The sequence below is a fragment of the Nuphar pumila genome, chromosome 16 (assembly GCF_984573655.1).
Source record: "Nuphar pumila chromosome 16, dmNupPumi1.hap1.1, whole genome shotgun sequence".
Taxonomy (NCBI): domain Eukaryota; kingdom Viridiplantae; phylum Streptophyta; class Magnoliopsida; order Nymphaeales; family Nymphaeaceae; genus Nuphar; species Nuphar pumila.
The window spans coordinates 50,613,086-50,621,082 of NC_143264.1; the positions used below are offsets into that span (position 1 = coordinate 50,613,086).

The 7,997-nt window shown below is 38.0% G+C and overlaps 1 pseudogene; it reads left to right on the plus strand.

The window, feature by feature from the left end:
* Positions 1-6,664: 6,664 nt before the first annotated feature.
* On the plus strand, positions 6,665-7,554 carry LOC149813235 (uncharacterized; annotated as a pseudogene).
* The last annotated feature ends 443 nt before the right edge of the window (positions 7,555-7,997 follow it).

Consider the following 7,997-nt stretch of genomic DNA (forward strand, 5'->3'; position numbering starts at 1 on the left):
TTTCGTTTTTCTGGGTTTTAAAACCTTTCAAACCGGCTGGAACCGGTTTGAAACAGAAAATGTTTTGAGTTTTAAAAACTTCAAACCGGTTCAAGCCGGTTACTTATTATCTTTTTTTCAGTTTTTTTATGCAAACCGGTTTGAACCGGTTTGGTTTATTTAAAAAAAAAAAAAACTATTTAACAGTTTTTATTTGCTAAAACCTAAAAACCTTAATTGATTATTATTATTTATTATTTTTTAAAAATATAACTATTCTATTAATAATTTTTTTCTTATTTTCTATAATGAAAACCAAAAATGATTTAACTAACTTGCAACATGAAATTATGTTTCTCTAAAAAAAAAATTTTTATTAACAACTAAAACTACTACGTAAATACAAACATTAAAATATATACTAAAATGCAAAATAAAGCTACTTTTTCAAGCATTTTCTAATTTTCAATCATTTTAGCTCATTTACTCGAAAACTAACATAAAATTGGGTTTTTGAAACATTATTTTATAGAATCATGCATATTTAAATGTTAATAAACCCTGAATTATATGCATGATCAAGAAGAGTCATAAATGAGCTGATATTGATCATAGCTATGGCACATTCTTAAAGATTATTCTTTGGCAGCAGGACAGTGGAAATATCCTGGGCAGTCTGAAAAGAACCTACCCAATTCATGTCTCCTCAAGTCAGCTAAGCTGCAAATCAAATATCCGCAAAAGGGATCTCTCAATTGTCGTCAAGATGAAGGCGAATTAAGCGAGTAGACCCCCGGGGCCAAAGAAGATTCGAAACATCTCCAAGATGACGGAGTTTGTAACGGGTCCTTCCAGGGAAAGTTCAGATCACCGTCGAGATGAAGGCGGATGAGATGGACCTACCAACAAACCCTAAAAGATATTTGATTTCTGCTCTCATCTAAAAACCTTTGAGTCAATACCATCACATATAATCCCTGAGATAAATGAAGGATCGGAACATCTCCAAGATGAAGGAGTTTGTGACGTACCCTTCCCCGAAAAAGAGAGAGAAGTCAGGACATCTCCAAAATGAAGGATGATGTAAAAGCCCAAGAAAGCCCCGTGACTCAAAAGAGTGCAAAAAGATCATCATGGGAAAATGCCCAGGATATCAAACTGCCAAAACTGCAAAGAATCTTCTTCATCTATGTGAAATTCTTCTATCAATATCTTCTCATTTAATTACTTTTATGAAGCTAAGAATATTTCCTCTCCTTATCAAGGAAATTGATAGCATCCTTGAAGAAGACCAACAACTAAATTTGACTTTGATCCTGGATTCTATAGAGTTAACCTAGTTGGGGGTAATACTCTAGGTGGAAAAGGGAACATCTTTTGAAAGTACTTACCTTCAATTACCTTGAAACAACTACAATTTTTATCACTTTGGCAATATTTTTTCCAGCTTTCCCAATGAGAAATAAGAACTTGACATCTTTTATTGATATATCTTGGTGTTGCCTTTTCCTTCTTTCGCATAGTCGAAAGAGTTGCCTTCCCCTCTTTTCATAAGAATTGCCTTCCCCGTCTTTCACTTTGTTGAGAGACTCGCCTTCTCCTTGACTAAAGGATTGCCTTTTTCGTCTTTCGCTTTGTCGAGAGACTCGCCTTCTCCTTGATAAAAGGATTGCCTTCTTCATCTTTCGCTCTGTCGAAAGACTCGCCTTCTCCTTGATAAAAGGATCGCCTTCCCCGTCTTTTCACTTTGTCGAGAGACTCACCTTCTCCTTGATAAAAGGATTGCCTCCCCCGTATCTCGCTTTGATTGAAAGACTCGCCTTCTTCTTGATAAAAGGATTGCCTTCCCCATCTTTTGTGTTGTCAAAAGATTCGCCTTTCTCCTTGATTAAATGATTGCCTTCCTCATCTTTCGCTTTGTCGAGAAACTCTCCTTCTCCTTTCTGAAAGGATTGCCTTCTCCGTCTTTCACTTTGTTGAGAGACTTGCCTTCTCCTTGATAAAAGGATTGCCTTTCCCGTCTTTCGGTTTGTCGAGAGATTTGCCTTCTCCTCGATAAGAGGATCGCCTTCTCCGTCTTTCGCTCTGTCGAAAGACTTGCCTTCTCCTTAATAAAAGGATCGCCTTCCCTGTCTTTTTACGTTGTCAAAAGATTTGCCTTTCTCCTTGATTAAATGATCGCCTTCCTTGTCTTTCGCTTTGTCGAGAGACTTGCCTTCTCCTTGTTAAAAGGATTGCCTTCTTCATATTTCACATCTTACATTCTCCTTACCTAAAGGATTGCCTTCTTCATATTTTACATTTTACATTCTCCTTGTTAAAAGGATTGCCTTCTTCATATTTCACATCTTACATTCTCCTTACCTAAAGGATTGCCTTCTTCATATCTTACATTTTACATTCTCCTTGTTAAAAGGATTGCCTTCTTCATGTTTCACGTTTGCCTTCTCCTGTCAAAAGGATTTGCCCTCCTTCATCCTTCACTTTGTCAAAAGATTCACCTCCTGTTACCTTATTCATCGTCCATTTTTGTCTCACATCTCCTTACTTTCCATTTCTCACATTTTCCGGAAGAGTTACCCCATTCAGTTGAAGTATCTCTCCTGTCCCATCACGGTTTCGAGAAATCCGTGTGGTCGGTTCCCACTCAGGTTAAGGGTCAAAACCTGTACTCCCTGCGAGAGGTCATTAAATTCAAAAGCCGATTTAGTCTCAGCAATGAGACGTCCAAGTTCGTCCCTTTTTTTTAAAAAAGCCTTAGGGAACCCCATTTCCTTCCTCCTTTCGCAAACCCCTTTCGGATTTGTTCGTCCAAACTCCGAAGGTCCCCGTCATGGTTCTACCATCGAAGAATCCATGCTTTAATCCTACTCGAGCTTCATCTCATGAGACGTTTGCCAAAAATGTCCCATCAAGGTCCTCACATATTCCTTCCCCCATTCAGCTTATCTTGATATATCTCTGTCCCATCCAGGTTAAGGGCTAAACCTGAGTCATTCTGAAAAGCTGATTTTGTCTCACCTATGAGACTTGATCAAAATTCTTACCTTTCACCATTTCAGAATTCCCATCTAAAGTCCCATCGAGATTTCCTCATCTTTTACTCAATCACATCATTTTTGAGGATTTCATCCCCCCAAAACCATTCAGGGTAAGGTTTTAAGCCTGAAAAGCCATGATTTTAAAATAATTCTTCCACACCCAGTTCAGATCTGCTGACTGGGGCATTTTCAAAATTTGGAGTGTTATCTTTGCCACTAAGCTCGGCTTTCAACCGGCTTAGTAGAAAAGAGGGGCATCTGTGAACACCCCAAATTTTTCAAAAATTGGTAAAAATGACCTTTTTGCCCCTGGTTTCATTTTCTGAGAAAACCAAAAGCTAGATTTTGATCATTCTTCAGATTTTTTGAATTAAAATCCATACTGATATATTCAAATCAACTCTGGATCCAAATCCAGTACTTTAAATCCATATTTCCTCAAAATCCGGATCAAAACCCATTTTTGAAGAAATTTTCACAAAATAGCTTTTAGTTCTCAGAAAAATTTCCTTTTGTAAATATTTTGCAAAAACACAAAAAAATTAGTTTTAATCCTTATTTTCTCACAAATCCTAGGTTTTCTACTTAAAAATACAAAAAATGGAAATAACACAAGAAACCAAAAAATTGGAAAAACTACGAGAAAAAGCAAATGATTTTGAGTCTTTTTGAAAATTAAATTTTGCTAAAAACCTCGGGAACCCCCTTTTTGTAAAAATTTGAAAATCAAAGGGAGGGGGTCTTTTTGCAAAAAAAAAAAACTTTTTTAGGGCTTTTTACCTTCGTACGGAATGAAGGAGGCCAGCCGGCTGGCGCCTCTCTCGCCCCTCTCCCTTTCTCTCACCTCCATTTCTCACTGAAACCACTTCTCTCTCCACCCTCGATCGCACGCCTTCCTCCTCCATCCATCTCTAACAAACCGCAAACCCTAAAACCCCTTTCTCGATCCTTCCACCTCTTCTATAAGAAGAGGCATCCAGGCCTCTTCTCGGGACCGCTTCTTCACCCCAGCACCCCTCTTTCACGCTTCCTCTTCTTCTCCCTCTTCTTCTCTTTCTTCTTATTTCCTGAGTTCTTCTTTCATCTAACCAAAAGGAGTCGACTACGAAGCACCTACAGTTGCAGGTAAGTAACTCCTTACTCTTTTAATCTTTTTTTTTTTTTAGAAATACCCTTTCCCTTTCATAACATCGTCTGGTTTTTTTTTTTTTCTCCTCTTCTTTTGATTTTTGTTCGACTTTCTTCTTTTCTTCGTAAAGCAAAATGGTGGGCTCGACCTGCCCATAGCAGGATCGACCCACCCTACGCAAAATCAACAGGAACCTTCAGGTTTCGATATTCCTTTTATTTTATAACAAAATTTATTCTCCTCAATCTTCAGCATTCGGCCTCTATTTAGATTGTTTTCTACATCCTGTTCTTTTTTTTTTTATGTATACTGTTGTTCTTCTTGTGCTCTTTCATTTCCCCTTTACTCTAGATGTTTACATCGGGTGGTTTGTCTTATATTTGGCCTTCGATTTTAAATAGCATTTGATCACTCGCTCTGCTAAATAAATTTTAATCGCATTTTCTTTTTCTCTGGCCTGTTCAACTCAGCTTATCATTTCTGGTTTATTAGGATCCCTTGTATACGTATTGACTTCCCTTCCGTTTTCTAATTTCTTGTTTGCATTTTTTTTTTACTATTATTATGCATCTTATGCAGGTCGATTGCCTGTTATGTTCCATTCTGGTTGGGATTATCAGTTGATGTCTCCAGCTCCAATTATTTGTTTTCATTTTATATAGCAGCATTGATGCTGTGATTCACTCCCAGCATTATCATTCACGCCTCATCCCCACCTGTTCTTTTATTTCACTTCAGTAAATATCACTGTGATATCTCCTTCATGATTTTCTTTCGTAGGATCATACAGGTTCGTGATCAGATCATTTTGAGTATTATAATATAGGTTGCATTTGGTTTCCTTTGGATCATAGGTTGTGTTTGATTCTTTCATTGATTTTCGAGTTACTATCTATATCTTAAATATTGCTTCTAAGTTTCAATTTCCTAGTTGCCTTGCGACCTTTCTTGTAATGATAGGGCCCCTATTCCTGCATCTTATGACATTGGTAGTAATATTACTACTCCTGTTCCGGAAATTTTTCGGAAGACAAGACTTCAAGCATGGGTGAATTGAAGCAAGGCAGATACATGGTTGTCTTTCAACAAAGAAGAATCAGGTGGTGCCTCGAATTGATGGAATCTGCTCTTCGCATACATCGTGATTTAATTGTCTTCCTGTGATGTTATAGTCATTTCCAGTAGATTTCCATGTTGGTTTTGTACTCTAGGTTCTATTTTGAGGCCATAATATTATCCTATGATTGAATGTTGTGAGGGGTTTTTATTGTTCATAATGATTTCCAAACAGGTGATGTTAGATGACCTAAAAGACATTGCTGAGAAGACTCTTGTCAAACATGAGTGATCATTCTGGAAATGTTACCTATAAACTAAGTAAATCATCATACTGGAGATAAAATTTCATTGGTCGGGCGTTGTGGTGATCGTGAAAAATTCTGCAGGGAAAGAGGACCCACTCAATAAGTGGCTCATAGCGGTTGTGGTTTCCTGCAATCACTCTCAACATTCACACCCTCATGGTTATAAGTCAGATGTGATATTTGTCTTAAAATCAATGTCTAAATATGGACATTCATACAGGTTCGTGCACATTGGAATTAGCTCCACCAGGGTTTTATTATAATGAGGAATGTGAAGGCATGAGCAATTGCTTTGAAAATGGCCCAGGAATGAACCAGTTCGTTAACATTCAAACTTGGCACCTGGCCTTTTCTTTTCTTTGTTGCTTCCTATGTCGTTCTGCAGGTGGACCGTTGGACGAGGTTATTCCTCCCTGACTGAAGCTGGAATTCGGTGCAAATCGTGTTGGAGTAAGCTCGAAACAGTGGAGGGGTTAGAATTGAGGATATAGAGGCTTATGGCACAGCCTCTTCATAAAGCCAGCATTACTTCTGATTGGTGGTGGATTATTTGAAGGCCATTCATGCATCGCTCTCAGTCTATCTGCAGCAGTTGCAGCAGTGCAGTGATGTTATCAGAAATTTCTGTGGTGACTACCAGCAAATAGACATATTGGATTTAGTTGACTGAGGTGGCTGGAAACGTGTCATTAAAAGGTTATCTCGTAGAAGGAATGATTTACTATTGGTAATGTTCGAGACAACTCTAGATAAAATTGATGCTTTTCGCGGCTCAAAATTCTGCAAATGACTTTCAAATGTGTTTTAAATCATAAGATTGCAATGGCGTGTATGTTGCTGTTTTGCGAGACAGATTGAAAAACTTGTTACATGTCTACTTTGAACTGAGACAACAAAGCAAACTTATGAAATTGACACTGTTGGTAAGAAGTCATACTCTGAATAAAAGGCATCTCTCAATGAAGCAGTGAAGAAGCTGAAACTACTGAAAAGGCATCGACAAAAGAGCAAAAGTAAAATTGCCAACAAAGAAGAGGCAATATGGACTGTGGCCCAGTCATGGAAGTCATGCCCCATTGGCACGCTACCATTTTTTTGAGCCCTGCTGGGAGGCTTCCCGTGTTTGAGAGGGTCAGCAATGACTCTGCATTCACAGAAACCACGCTGAAAGCATAACTTCCTTTATAAAAGGGAGTGTTGATGAGGAGTGAAAAGAGACAAATTCAAACTCCAATGAAAAATCTGCACAGAATAAGAGGTTAACATTCTGTGTTAAGGAAAACATAAGTGTTGGGAAGACTACATTCCTTCAAAGAATAGCCAATGAAACACTTGAATTGCGTGATCTTGTGGAAGTAGTTCCAGAGCCTATTTCAAAGTGGCAGGATGCTGGACCCGATCACTTTAATATTCTGGATGCCTTCTATGCAGAACCCCAAAGTTATCAAATGGTTTTCGTTTGTGCTGTGCCTAAAGCAAATTGGATGAATGAGATGGAGATTAGCATCTATGATTCATGGTTTGATCCTATTGTTTCTTGTCTTCCTGGACTTACCCCTGATGGTTTTATATATCTGAGAGCTAGTCCTGCCACTTGCCATAAGCGAATGATGCTGAAGAAAAGAACAGAAGAAGGTGGCGTATCACTGGACTATCTGCATGACTTGCATGAAAAGCACGAAAGCTGTTTGTTCCCTTTTCAGAGTGGGAATCATGGGGTGTTATCAATTAGTTAATTGCCACTCCATATGGATAACTCCCTGCATCCTGATATGAGAGATCATGTATCTTATTTGGAAGGAAGCCATATGCCTGCTAGCATTCAAAAGGTGCCGACTTTGGTTCTAGATTATGAACCCAATGTTGATTTCAGCAAAGATATTGAAGCAAAGATATGCTCGCCAAGTTGCTGAATTTCTTGAATTTGTCAAAAAGGAGAAAAAGGTGCCCTCCCCTAAATCTAGTTAACCAACAGATTCTCCTACCTCATAATGGACATTTCTGGACTCCAGATAAGTATCTTTCCAGTCTTCGACATTGAAATCGTTTGATTTTGTGTAGGCAATGTCATTCCTGTCTAGTTAGTTGCATGCATGCTTTGTTTGATTTTCTAGTTCTGTCTGTGTTTTGCTGTTGAAAATATTTTTGTGACCATATACAACACAATACAGTCACCTATCATTCAATGTGTTGGAGTTTTATCAGCTATGTTGTTGTTGAGATTGATCGGTTGATATTTTGTGAAGATATCTTCAAGTTATTGAAACCAGTTTACCATGAAATCAGAAGTAAAGTCTGATTAGAAATCAATGTAAGTCATCCAATTACTATAATTCATCCAATCACTGTAAATTGTCATGTTTAGTTTCCAACATTTCCACATCATCTACACTGCCACAACACTGCGGATCTGTTGTAATGTGCATAAATACTGCATCTGTGCATTTTTATTTCACTTGTATGTTATATATTGATAATTTTTTT